This window comes from Schistocerca nitens, chromosome 2 (assembly GCF_023898315.1).
Source record: "Schistocerca nitens isolate TAMUIC-IGC-003100 chromosome 2, iqSchNite1.1, whole genome shotgun sequence".
Taxonomy (NCBI): Eukaryota; Metazoa; Arthropoda; class Insecta; order Orthoptera; family Acrididae; genus Schistocerca; species Schistocerca nitens.
In genome coordinates this window covers 699867158-699882463 of record NC_064615.1, presented here as the reverse complement: position 1 = coordinate 699882463, position 15306 = coordinate 699867158, and the positions used below count along the sequence as shown (strand labels likewise).

General features: G+C 37.5%; 1 protein-coding gene across 7 annotated transcripts in view; it reads left to right on the top strand.

Moving 5' to 3' along the window:
- LOC126236857 ((E3-independent) E2 ubiquitin-conjugating enzyme UBE2O-like) overlaps nt 1-15306 on the top strand; it is a 195294-nt gene that overhangs the window by 11066 nt on the left and 168922 nt on the right. The gene's annotated exons all lie outside the window — the stretch shown is intronic.

The window sequence follows — 15306 nt, the reverse complement described above, 5'->3', positions numbered from 1 at the left end:
AGTAGTGAAGGCAGCAGAGGATCAAGTAGGTAAAAAGACGAGGGCTAGTAGAAATCCTTGGGTAACGGAAGAAATATTGAATTTAATTGATGAAAGGAGAAAATATAAAAATGCAGTAAATGAAGCAGGCAAAAAGGAATACAAACGTCTCAAAAATGAGATTGACAGGAAGTGCAAAATGGCTAAGCAAGGATGGCTAGAGGACAAATGTAAGGATGTAGAGGCTTATCTCACTAGGGGTACTGCCTACAGGAAAATTAAAGAGACCTTTGGAGATAAGAGAACCACTTGTATCAACATCGAGAGCTCAGATGGAAACCCAGTTCTAAGCAAAGAAGGGAAAGCAGAAAGGTGGAAGGAGTATATAGAGGGTCTATACAAGGGCGATGTACTTGAGGACAATATTATGGAAATGGAAGAGGATGTTGACAAAGATGAAATGGGAGATACGATACTGCGTGAAGAGTTTGACAGAGCAATGAAAGACCTGAGTTGAAACAAGGCCCCTGGAGTAGACAACATTCCATTGGAACGACTGACGGCCTTGGGAGAGACAATCCTGACAAAACTCTACCATCTGGTGAGCAAGATTTATGAGACAGGTGAAATACCCACAGACTTCAAGAAGAATATAATAATTCCAATCCCAAAGAAAGCAGGTGTTGATGACAGATGTGAAAATTACCGAACAATCAGTTTAATAAGTCACAGCTGCAAAATACTAACACGAATTCTTTACAGACGAATGGAAAAACTAGTAGAAGCCGACATCAGAGAAGATCACTTTGGATTTCGTAGAAATACTGGAACACGTGAGGCAATAAGTGACCTTACGACTTATCTTAGAAGAAAGATTAAGGAAAGGCAAACCTACGTTTCTAGCATTTGTAGACTTAGAGAAAGCTTTTGACAATGTTGACTGGAATACTCTCTTTCAAATTCTAAAGGTGGCAGGGGTAAAATACAGGGAGCGAAAGGCTATTTACAATTTGTACAGAAAGCAGATAGTTATAAGAGTCGAGGGACATGAAAGGGAAGCAGTTGTTGGGAAGGGAGTAAGACAGGGTTGTAGCCTCTCCCCAATCTGTATATTGAGCAAGCAGTAAAGAAAACAAAAGAAAAATTCGGAGTAGGTATTAAAATCCATGGAGAAGAAATAAAAACTTTTTCGCCAATGACATTGTAATTTTGTCACAGACAGCAAAGGACTTGGAAGAGCAGTTGAACGGAATGGATAGTGTCTTGAAAGGAGGATATAAGATGAACATCAACAAAAGCAAGACGAGGATAATGGAATGTAGACAAATTAAATCGGGTGATGCTGAGGGGATTAGATTAGGAAATGAGACACTTAAAGTAGTAAAGGAGTTTTGCTATTTGGGGAGCAAAATAACTGATGATGGTGGAAGTAGAGAGGATATAAAATGTAGACTGGCAATGGCAAGGAAAGCCATTCTGAAGAAGAGAAATTTGTTAACATCGAGTATAGATTTAAGTGTCAGGAAGTCGTTTCTGAAAGTATTTGTATGGAGTCTAGCCATGTATGGAAGTGAAACATGGACGATAAATAGTTTGGACAAGAAGAGAATAGAAGCTTTCGAAATGTGTTGTTACAGAAGAATGCTGAAGATTAGATGGGTAGATCACATAACTAATGAGGAGGTAATGAATAGGATTGGGGAGAAGAGAAGTTTGTGGCACAACTTGACCAGAAGAAGGGATCGGTTGGTAGGACATGTTCTGAGGCATCAAGGGATCACCAATTTAGTATTGGAGGGCAGCGTGGAGGGTAAAAATCGTAGAGGGAGACCAAGAGTTGAATACACTAAACAGATTCAGAAGGATGTAGGTTGCAGTAGGTACTGGGAGATGAAGAAGCTTGCACAGGATAGAGTAGCATGGAGAGCTGCATCAAACCAGTCTCAGGACTGAAGACAACAACAACAACAAAATTTGAGTGCTGCTGCTGCTGCTGCAAAGATAGCTGTTCAAAGTTACATCTGCCGGTGGAAGATTAATATAGTAATGATTGAGAGTTGGCTACATACTGGCAAATAAACAAAAACAAATAATGTTTCCCAGTTCTGTGAAATTTGCACAATGATTCCTCAGGTACAAATATCCGGGGACAAATGAAAGGATTTTGTTCATGGTAATGATGCTTACACGAGTCTGTGACTGAAGTAGTTCAGCAAGGAAGAGAATGACCTAGCCATAGTCACTTTCATGACGTTTCTGTTCAGTTGACATATTTTGAAACTTCAAATCATATTATCAAAGGTTATTTTCTTGTGCAGCCAAAAAGTAGACAGCAAAGTGATACGGTTCAGCTGAACATGATTTTTTTACCATGTGTTATAAACTATCAAAATTCTTTGAATTAAAGATCCTGGTTGCAGAACCACTTAAAACAAGTGTGTGTTCACACAGCAAAGCTGACAACATTCTGTGATAGAATGAGGCAAGAGACGATACATCTGTTGCTCCTTTTTCTTCCGTAAGCTATAATATAGAATGTGACTATTGGGCCAGTCTGAGATAAAAGTTTTCCCACTCAATCAGACTGGCTGGCACAGCGACTACAACCTCTGACAATAAAGGTTGGCGAATGAAGTCAGAACAGTCAGTCGGACAACACTGGCAACTCAGAACACTGCACCTGTGTAGCGGCCGGTGTTGACAACCTGCCCCCACTATAACTCAGTTGAGCATCGTGTGTGTTCTGTGTTGGACCTCTTGGACGAAGTGCTTGTTTAGTGCATTGGTTCTGAACTGAGAACAGGACAATGAACAAGCAAAGGGTCAATTTAAAGTTTTGTTTTAAGCTTGACAAGACACCAAAGGAAACACATCCAATGCTGGTAAGTGTTTATGAGGATAAAGCGCTGTCTGTGAAGTGTGTATATGAGTGGTTTGCCCATTTTGAAGGAGGCTGGGAGAGTGTTTCTGACAATCCCTCTAGCGGACAACCACTGACTGCCATCAGTGACAAAAACATTGAGAAAGTCGATTAGTTGTCCTTTTCTAGTTTTCTATTACGTCAGGGGATGAGTCTGGTGGCCAATAGAAGGATCCAATTATCATTTTATGCCCATCCCTAATAATGAGTTTTGCCCAACAGTCTTACACGCAGCTTCAATTTCTGTCTCTGAGTAGTAGAGCTTTTTGTCTAGTGTGACAAATACACCACCTCCATTTCCCATTTGCCTATCCTTTCAATGTACACTTAAATTTTCCCCAAAAAATCTCGCAGCTAACCGTTTCATGTTTCATCCACCTTTCTGTACCTAGTATTATATGAGCTTCACTGCTTTTCAGGAGCATTTCAAACACTGGCACTCCATTGTGAATGCATTGGCAGTTAACCATTAGATTTTAAAACTCACCTGTGGGCAGCATTTCTTTTGATCCTACTATGGTACTTCCAGGTTTCCTGCAGCTATCATTATCTGGATTGGATGGAGAGTCATCTAGTCTAAAAAATACCGTGTGTGCACCCCACACCCATTCAGCTCCCTGAGTAGCATCCTCTGATGTGCAGTGCACACCTGAGCCATATAGGGCGACCCTGCAGTTCCCAGCCCTGTGGCATAAGTTCAGAAAGTCACAGTCTAGATTGTCACAGAACTTTGAAGTACCTGGTCCAGTCCTTCCAGTTGACTTAGAACCAGAACCAAAAGGGCCGTGACCAGTTCTGTGGACAATGCTGCAAATTGTGAGCTTCGTTGAAACTCCATGCGCAAGGCTGGTCTTCTCAATCTTCTCTGCCAGTCGCTGGAGTGATCATGGCGCCCAGACAGCAGTCATCATATGTTCCAATATGCGCCACAATCTGCAGTTGGGCACCACGTTCCGTCAGTGACTGCCAGAAGAGCCTCTTCAATATGCTGAATGAGGCCTCCAGAGGTGTACACACTGAGTCCCTTGCTGCCATTTCCCTAAGTGGTGCCGTCATTCATCAACCGTCTGAACCAAAAAACTCATACTGATAACTTACGAAAATATAGTTTTGTAAGCATCTGAAAATTCTCAAAAATAATCTTTTTCTCACGTAATCATACAATGAAATTATAGAATGATTGTTTTGAATGAGGATAGACCTATTGTTCTCAAAAATTTTAAGAGCACAATAAGTTTGAGCCGACAATTGACGATATCAGTATGAGTTTATCATGGCACTCGTGAATGTTCAAAATTTCACCATATATCACACTACAAATGGGTATTGATACACTCAATGAAAGATTATGCAAACAATAAAATATGCAAATCTAGAATTTCAAATCAAGGCACGAATCTTGTAGATTTGGAATCACACAAAGGAAAATTCTGAAGCTGGCATTTATATATAAAGCAAGATGTTATGAGAATATACCTGCATCTTTATCATCAGAAATTTTTTGTTGTGCGTTAGATAATACTTACACACCAGACACTGTTCAGTTCTACTAGGGGTTTCTGACTGAAATGTTATTGTAGGATTTGGATCCTCTGTTTTTTATTTCTTCATCCTGTCAAATTATATGAACATGCAGAATGTAAACTATTATGTGTAAGAAAATCCTCTTCAGTGCATCGAACAGCTGTTGCAGAGCATTAAGACTTCGTTGATGTGCTTTTTCTGGGCCAGATGTATTTTTGTCCTCCCTTTAGTATGTATAAATATTTTAAAAAAATCTGCATTATGCAAAACACTATTTCCTTTTATTCAACTGGATGTGTTTTGATGCCTTTGTGTCATCTTCTGTTTGTCAAATTTATTTTTGTAAAGTGTAATACAGAGTTTATAATCGTTTCTATCGCAGCCGTAAAACATGTAGCTTGTGTATTTTGTTTGTTTGTTCCAGTTACGTTAAAGTTATATTCCTTGTGAAAATCCATTTTTACAGATCTATTTTAGAGCATTTTTTCATTGTTTTGACAGCATTTTATCTGCGAAGTAGTCATGAAAAAAATCTGTGCATTTTTGAAGCCGACTTTTTGTGTGTAATGTTTATGTATGTTACTGTACTAACACTTTCTACCCTGTTGTGCACACCTTGTGGATATCTCTCTTTCTAATGAGACTGATTGTACTGTTCTTTATATAATTTCACTCTCACATTTACTTCACACACATTTTCCACTAAAAACTCTTCATAGCAAACAATTGTCTCCAAATTCATTGAGAGGTGCTGTGTTGTCACTGCTCACTTCGTTTGCCGTATGTTTAGACAACTTTCAGTGTGTGTCACAAATGAGAGAGAGAGAGAGAGAGCAAGCATTGAAAAAAGGGGGTGGGATGGAGTGAAATTGAGAAAACATGTTTTTTGGTGATTGAGGGTGTTGCTTATGTTTTATGTGGGGGAAATGTCTTGTACATTTCGCTGAGTTCTAAAAAGTATTTTGTTCCACAGTGTCCTATTTTCATTCAAGACGTCCTTCCCTTGTATCGGTCCGCCGTGTGGTCAGTGCATCTGACTGGCATGCAGCGGGCCCAGGTTCAGTTCCCAGCTGGTATTGATTCTGTGTACAGTGATGTCTAAGAAATTAAATTTCATCCCTGTTTCTGTTTCAGTGGTGAATTTTATTCTTGAGTGAACTGTGTTTATGTCACTGTGTATGTAGTTGCTTTATCCAGTTGCCTGTTTCATCTGTCAAGCAAATGATGTTGTCTACACACTGGGTGCCAGTGTATAACTGCGTATTGTTTTGGATATATAATTTCATTGAATATTTTGTTTTCATTGTGGTTCAGAAATATGTTTGCAAGTAGACTACCTATGGGTGAGCCCATTGGAAGGCCGTCTTTCTGTAGATAAATCTACTTGTTGAAAGTGAAGTAGTTCTGTTCTGTTGTAATGTTTAGAATGGCTTCAATTTCATCTTTGTGTGCATTTGTTGTATTCCCTCGTTTCTGCAGTTGTTCTTTCATAATGCTTATTGTCGCACCTATTGGCTCATTTGCGCATATAGACATGTTGTGAAATGATATCAGGTTTGCCATTGATGGTATATTTATTTCTTTTATCTTTTCTATCAGTTTGTTGGTCTTTTGCAGGCTTCAGATGGCCCTGAAAGTGTAAAATTTCTGTAGTCGTGTATGTATGTGTCTACCTAGGTGGTAAAATGGTATTTTTTAAATTAATTATTGGTATAATTGGATATTGAAGTTAATGTATCTTTGGTAAATGGTTGAGGTGGTTGCTTTGGGATTCTTTTGTGGCACGCATTTGGATCAATCTTTTCTGATGATAATTTTGAGCGTTTTTAGAAGTTTCTGAATTTTTCTTTAATATTTCATGGTGAGATTGCTGATTAATGATGATGATCTCTTCTATGAATTCTTCTGTTTTATTGCTGTACTATGCCTCCACCTTTGTGATGATTGCGTTTTGTTCTTGTGTTTTTGTGCTTAGTTTTCTGGAAGTGTTCCATTGTGTTGATTTTGTTTTTGAGGTTGGTCTTATTCTCCTTGATTATTTGTTTTCTCTCTTCTGTTACCTGTTCCCTGTCCATTTAGACCAGCAATTAATTTCAAAAATGCACCACCTTACCACATGGGTACACACACACATACAGTACTACATAAATTGTATACTGTCTCAAACAGAAACCTACAACACCAATGAACTGATAGAAAAGATGTCATCATTTGCTTGGTAGACAAAAAAGAAACCCAGATAAAACAATTAGATACACAGTGATGTAAACATAGTTCATCCAAAAATAAAATCCGCTGTTGAAATAGAAGCAGACATGAAACTTAATTTCTAGGACATCACTGTACACAGAATCAACAAACAAACATAATATTTTAATATTCAGAAAACCTACAGCCTAAGTACAACCATTCCAATCACCCCAGGCACTCAAACTTAAGTTTGTCAGTTGGAACTGAATGCAGTATGACAGACAGCCAGAGAGAATGGGTATGACACACAAATAGTAAACCAACTGAACAACAAAACAAAAAAGCAGATTAAAAAAGAAGAAAACATGAATAAATCACCAGCCACAACAAAGGACCAGGCATTGATGGCCGGGAGTCCGCATCTGGGGAAGTTCAGCTGCTGTTTGCAAGTCTTTTCAGTTGACCTCACATTGGGTGGCTGCTGTTTGCAAGTCTTTTCAGTTGACCCCACATTGGGCGACTTGCGTGTCAGTGATGGTGAAATGACGATGAGGACAGCACAATATCCAGTCGATAGTGAAGAAAATCTCTGACCCGGCCTGAATTGAGCCCGGGCTCATTGCATTGCAGTCAGAAGTGCAGACCACTCAGTTAATGGGGTGGAAAGATACAAGGAAAGAAACTCTTGAATGAAAATAGAACCCTGGGGAACAAAATACTGTTCGGAACATCAGTGAACTGATCTGTACAAACTAACATCCCGACATAAAACATAATTAACACCCTCAATCATCCAAAAAGTCTGTTTCATAAATATCACTCCCTCTGCCTCTGTGTGTGTGTTTCTTTCTACACACACACACACACACACACACACACACACACACACACACACACGCGCGCGCGCGCAAAAATCACATAAGTCATACCCCAGAAGGCACTCCTCAGTAATTCTTAGGAAACATTCAAAATTAGTGTCACACCAAATTTAAGACAGACAATGACCAAGTGAGCAGTGACAACATAATACCGCTCGTTGAATTTGAAGACGGAATTGTTTGCTCAGATCATGTTTTGAGGAAAGTATGTATGAAGTAAATATGAGAGAGAAATTACATAAAGTTGTGGTGACAGGGCAACCCATACTGTCTAAGTGACTTAAGAAAGCCACAAAGACCAGTCTGACAAAGTGCATTTTCACGAGAAGTGTAATTCTCACGTGAGTAATCAAAACAAATCAAACAAAATATTCATGTTATAATTTTTAGGTTTACAATAGATACAGTATTATAAACTTGGTATTATACTTTAAAGAAATAATTCGAACCACAGAAGACGACACATACATGTTGAAACATGTATGTGTGAATAAAAAGAAATTGTGCTTTGCGTAAGGCAGGCTAAAAAAAGAAACTTAGCTTTAAATCACAAACATGGAAAAACATCGAAAGTCACTTCGAACCTAAGGAAGATGATTCTCCCTTTACTAGTTCTGTTCAGAATAGCCAGAGAGAAAACCTAGGAACTCAGGATTAATCTATGACTAACCCCATTCTTAGAATTGAATGTATTCATTCTCAAATTCTGAAGCCTCACTCTCAACAGCTTACTTTTATAAAATATGCTTTCCTTTGCAGGCAACATCTTGTAGTCACACATTTTAGTATGGAGAAGACCTGAAAAACAACTTGGAATCATAATTTACTCAAATAATTTTACAAATTAATCCCCTGGAGATCTCTCTTAATATTCATGGGTTTTACTTTTGCTACGCTTCCTTTGATGGCAAGCCAGTCATGTCTTGACACACCACTTTGAGCAAAAGAAAGGTTGTGCCTGGATAATCATTTTTAGATATTATTAGGTTTGCAATAACTATTTATAATTTGTCCCTTGCAGTGGAGAACCATGTCTTGTGCTCGTTAGTTGTGGACTGTGTTGCTATTTCTGTACTCCCTTCAGGCTTGTGCCATTGTAAACGACAATAAATAATTGCAGAACAAGATGGCTAGCACATAGACTTCTTTACCAAACTTTAGAGTGTCACTTCTTTGGGTATTTATCTTCCTTCTACTCCAACTGTGCTATGCTACTCAGTTTTAAAAGGATTGTGAAGAATGATGGTTACTGCTGCTAAAGAGTGACCGGTGGCCTCAAAACACTGAGTATCTCAAAATACCACAGGTCATTACTTGTAGATTAAGCACATCCTGCTCCATTTATGCAAGTCTATTGTGCAGTGTTTTCTGGACTAGGAGTGCTCATGCTATCACTTGGGAAAGTTGATTGTGTTTTAAAATCACAAGTGCTATTGCCATGAGAAGCAACTAACACCAAACCCGTTGTAATGTATTGTGTGGAACTGGGGACCTAGAAACGATGGAGAGGCTTCGTCCCCGCTGTAGCCCTCAGTGGTACACAACCTCACAACAGGCTACAGCAGTCCACTCACCCCACTGCAGCCTCACACCAAATCCAGGGTTATTGTGCGGTTCAGCCCCCAGTGGACACCCTGTGAACGTCCCTCACCAGATGAGTGTAACCCCAATGTTTGCCTGGTAGAGTAATTATGGTGTATGTGGAGAAAGTGTTCGTGTAGCAATCACTGACATAGTGTAACTGAGGCGGAATAAGGGGAACCAGCCTGCATTTGCTGAGGCAGATAGAAAACTGTCTTAAAAACCATCCACAGACTGGTCAGCACACCGGACCTCGAAACAACCGCCGGGCAGGTTTGTGCCGCCTGGAAAGCAGTGTGTTAGACCGCATGGCTAACCGGGTATGCTAACACCAAACCAAAACTTAGCTCTGTATTTACTTGGAAAAATCTGTACTGAAAATCTGCCAGTCAAGAACAGAATGAACCATGTACTATGTTAGATTTTTCTTGAGATAAGCAAGAGGCTGGAATGTACTAAAAGAGACCTTTTTGCTATTTGAAAAAGATTTATGTACTTCAGCCCAGGATCATCTTGCAATGATAAATGAGTTTTCACCGTAGCACAGTAAAAATCAGTAGCTCAAAATATATACACAGAATACTAAATATGCTCTATAAGGATAGGACAGGTGGTCCGTTGTGGTCTTGATGATGGAATCATCCCAGCATTTGCCTGGAGTGATCTAGGAAAACCATGGAAAACACAAATCAGGATGGCCAGACGGATTGAATTGATCCCTGTTATACAGTGTACTTTGATTTACACACGAATGTTTTATGATAACAAATAATATAAAAAGCATAGTGTGCTCTTCATCACCAGAAACATTAAGGACACCTGCTGATGACTTCTGGGCCATGCAGATGCTGCTAAGCCTTTCGTGATATCTTTCTGCCTGTTCAGACAACAGGTTCCTGGACCAGCAATATTCAAGTACGCTCGGGTTTGCTTCCTGTCCTCCCCTCTGCCCAGCAAGACATTACTGCCATGCACTTAAGATCCTGACAAACGACTTTCTTGGGTCAGTCCATGTAAAATCAACCAATGGTTTGGATCTTAACATTTCATATTTATATAATTTTTGTACATTGATAGTAATTGGCACTTGTTTGCATGAAAATTTCCAAATTAAATTTGTATGAATCTTTCATTTTTCAGTTATTAAGTTTTCAAACTTCTAAAATTATCTGATTTTTGTTTAGCATTAAACCTTAAAAGACCACATCTCAAAAACTTTTTAATTATTTTATTGTTATTAATTTAATTATTAAAACTTAAAATTTGACCTTTTTAATTCAGTTTCTGATAAACTTTAGCAATTTGTGCTTCTTGATGATATCCATAATGGTGCTGAATTTTTCCAAATCAGTTTTTTATTTTTTAAATTTTGAAAATATTAAAATCTGAATGTATTTTGGTCTGTGAGGGGAAAAATTTATGTTAGTTGTACATTAGTTGTTAATGTGTGTGCCAGATTTCGAGATGGTATGCCAGTGGGAACACATTAAAAGAAATTTTACTTTACTGATAAGTGCAGCACCTAGTGCATTGTCTATTGGACTTGTTACTAAGCCATAAAGCAAACAGTAATATATGTTTTTTAAGTGACAATCGATTTAGTACACTGAAATTTAAATTCCTGTTTGGGATTAACTGTGAAAATATTTTAATGTATGCCATAATACATACTGAAAGAAGACTATGAATAATGTACTTTGTTATACCGTGATTTCACAATTACATTAATATTAATCAGTATTATTTATTAAAAAATTTTGTAGATGTTACAGTGTGTTGTTTGAGTACCTTGCCATGAGAAAAATTTTACTTGTATTTAGCAAGAAAGACATTGTGGTGATACAGTAACAATCTTATTAAAGCCTGATATTGTATAATGCAGTTTTCTTTTAAATGGTGTAATCTAGTTCTTCCACCCAGTAACGAGAGATTATCAATGTAACAATATTATGAGAAGGAAAGTTGCTGCTCACCATATACAGCGGAGATGCTGCGTCGCAGATAGGCACAACAAAAAGACACTCGCAATTAAAGCCTGTGGCTGTTTTTGTTGTGCCTCCCTGCAACTCAGCATCTCTGCTATATGGTGAGTAGCAACTTGCCTTCTCATAATATTATTCATGTAACAACATTTTCTGCAAAGCTTTTCACAGCTCTTCATCTGATAGTTTGTATGTCCTTGAAGTGGCAGTTGTGAGATTCAGTTTACAAACTATGAAGTTCTTTTTAGTACTGTCAGTTTGTTTGGTATCTTGGTTATGAAAAAGAAAGAGCTGGTCAACAAGGATGTATAAATGAAAGGTTTACTTCTCCTTTTTATCTCTTGTTGGCACACAAACCATCCACCATTTTTCATCATAGCAATATGTCTTGTAATGTGTTAAAAGGCATACCATCTGCATCTGGACTCACTTGAATTTTATGAACATCAGAAACAGTTTTTGCATGGGAATAAATGCATGACACTTCTGAGCCCTGTAACTGCTACGTCTTTTTTAAAAAAATTTTGCCCATCTCCTTTTTTATTCTTCGTGCTTATCATTTTTCACATCAAAAAGTAGCTGATGGCATATATGCTTACTCCATTCAAACAATTGGAAGGAAGTTAATATTTGATCACAATATAATTCCACAACTGATTAATATGAACATTTAGAAAGCCACCTGAATTATTTTATGTGCACTTATTAAGCCACTGGTATCATTCTGTATGAACATCCTTAGATGACAAGGTGGTAGAAATGTGCCAGTGTCATGATTTGAGCGCATATAATGAATGAGTTGTACATGCAAGCAGCAACCTGCTCCTCTTTTTCCCTCACCAGTGCTTTACTAACTTTATCTCCACAATTCATCTCTACTGAAGTGAATTGCTGTTAATAGAAGTGAATGTTTTTGTTTTATAGTGTTGTTCATTAAATAGTAGCTACACCTAAATTAAAAGTTATATAAAGCAGAAAAGGCACACTATCCCTTACGCTGTTCCTGTTAATTGCTAGATGGCATGGTTTAATACAGTTTCAAAATGATAAACTGAAGTGTGCTTAGTTATTACTCCGTAATTTAATTTTAACTATTATTTTGTGGAATAACATAATGAAATTTGCCACATACACTTTGACAAATAGTGTACAGCTAGCACAGACTTTTCAAAACAAAACAAAAATCTGACTATGGCATTTTCAGAATTAAAAAAAAAAAGTTTGATTTGGGAAAATTTAGCAGTTTAATGGATGTGTTCGAGTAGTACACATTTTTAAAGTTTACAATAAAATGGAATTAATTTCAGGTGCATACATAATATAGTTTTTGAGACGTGAACATTTTATCGTTTAAAGATAAGACAAATTGCACAATTTTGAAAACTTTAAAATTAACAGTACAAAAATGAAATTTCCAAAAACGAATTAAATTTTGGATTTAAAATTAGTTTGATGTAAAATAAAAAGGAAACAATTACAAAATTCTATGTAATTAAGGTTCAAATTTATTTTTTTATTGGTCAATTTCCCATGGAATGACACTTTTATTTAAATGCAGCAGGGTATAGAAGTTAATCCTTTTCATTATTACTAACTACTGAGTCCTCCAAGTAATCTTTAATTGTGTAGGATGCATTAGGTACTATCTGCTTTTTGAACATTTGTATTTCAGTAATTTCTTTCGTTTCTTTGGGCTATTTGTTATACAATTGTGTTCCCTGATAGAAAATATGTTTCAAGGTTTTTGTTTGTTAAAATCTCTTTTGAGGTTTTTATTTGTTTTTTGTTGATAAATGTAATTCCATACTGACTCTCGTACCATGACTGTATGTAGAACTATTAGTGGAATACTAAGCACAGTTATCCTTGATACACACCACACATTGACAGATGTATTTACTTGGTGCAGTAAGGATGCTCAGTTTTCTAAATAGCTCTATACAATGAGCTCAACTATTACTTCTAGTCATTATTCATACCACCTTTTTCTGCAATTTAAAAGTGTTGTCCATGTTTCATGCCTTTAATCCCCAGAAAAGAACCCCATAGCTAAACATAAAGTATACGTAGGAATAGTGTGTCACCAAAAAAGCATAACATGCTGATGACATTCTTTTTGCCAGTATCTTTGTGTGCTCATTCCAGTTTAACTGATAATCAGTATTCATGGATAAAAACTTTGTGCTTGTTATATAATCAATAGATTTGTCATGTGTGCCTAATGTGACAGGGTTGTTTTTCTTCTTTATGCCAAAGTGAATACTGTTTGTTTTCGTTTTGTTCTGTGTCGGTTTACTCCTTACTGCCCAAACAGTAAACATCCTTGAGGGTTTCATATACTTTCTCTGCCATGGGCTGTGGTGTTTTACCAGTGACTATGATGTTTCTGTCATCGGTAAAGAGAACTCTTCTCTACGTTGTATACTATCTGGAAAGTCATTGACACATAATAAGAACAGAACTGGGTCCAATACGTTACTCTGAGGAACAACCATGTTTGTGTTTCTTGTCTGCCAATTGTTTTGCTAAAAAGTTACCACCAGCAGATGTGTGGAGTATCTTACCTTTTACACCTTTTTGCAACCACTTATTTGCTATGCCTCTTACACCTAGCATCTCTAGCTTATTTAGCAGTATTTTATGGTCAGCACTGTCAAAGGCCTTGGAAAAGACCAAGGATATGCCTGAATTACAGTCATCCCTGTCAAGAGTTCCAAAAACCACTTTTATGAACTCTGTAGTGGCCAATATTGTACTTTTCTCACTTTGAAAACCAAACTGTGCATTGTTAAACTCTTCAGCCTGTCCTTCGTAAGAGATTCATTTATTTTTTAGAAAGAAGACTGTAGTGAAACTGACCTGTAGTTTCAATACTTCCTGCATTACCTATCTTTAGTGAGGGCACAATTTGTGCATACTTTAGGAATACCTTGTAGAAATATTACATTTATATCATAAGGCACAATTTGAATGCATGGAGACTATGATGTTGTCATAAAAATTGGATACGGAAATATAGCAAAATATGCATAGTTCTGAAAATGCTATTTTTCAAAGTTGCTGTTGATTTTGTGACAGCACTTGTCGTGCTCGTAATGGGATATGAAACTTTGCATGATCTACAGTGACCCCTAATATCCACTTTTTAAATGTTTCTGCATCAACTATATTAAAAGTATTGCGCTTACAAATAACCTGGACAATGAGTAAGTCACAGTGGTCAAATATGATGGGCATTTGAAAAGTCGTTGCAAAAATAAAAACTACTTACCTGTTTGGCGTAAACATTTTTTTTTTCTTCGACATAGTCTCCTTTTAGACTTACACACTTAACCCAACACTGTTCTAATTTGTTGGTCTCTTCCGCATAATAGGAATTGTCCAAGTCTGCAAAATAGCTATTAGTTGCTGCAATCACCTCCTCGTTTGAATAAAATCTTTTTCCTGCCAGCCATTTCTTCAGATTGGGGAACAAATAGTAGTCCGAGGGAGCCAAGTCTGGAGAATAGGGGGGGATGTGAAACGAGTTGCAATGCTACTTCCATTAATTTTGCTACCACAACTGCTGAGGTGTTTGCTGGTGCATTGTTGTGATGGAAAAGGACTTTTTTGCAGTCCAATCGCTGGCGTTTTTCTTGCAGCTCTGTTTTCAAATGGTCCAATAAGATGAATAATACACACCTGTAATAGGTTTACCCTTTTCCAGATGGTCGATGTGAATTATCATTTGCGAATCCCAAAAGACAGTCGCCATAACCTTTCCGGCCGAAGGAATGGTCTTCGCCTTTTTTGGTGCAGATTCTCTCTTGGTAACCCATTGTTTAGATTGTTGTTTGGTCTCAGGAGTGTAGTAATGTATCCATGTTTCATCCACAGTGACGAAACGACGCTTAAAGTCCTGCAAATTCTTCCTGAACAGCTGCAAACCATCCTTGCAACACTTCACACGATTCCACAATCGCGGAACCCATCTTGCGGGTAGCTTTCACATGTCCAAATGTTTATGCAAAATGTTATGTACCTGTTCATTTGAGATGCCCATAGCACTAGCAATCTTAACTCTTCTGTCATCCATCACCATAACGTGGTTTTTATCAATGATTTCTGGAGTCATAACCTCCACAAGGCATCCAGAACGTTCAGCATCACTTATGCCCATATGGCCACTCCGTAAATTTTGAAACCACTTATAAACTGTTCTAGTCAAAGGTGCAGAGTCACTGTAATGTTCATCAATCTTCTCTTTAGTCTC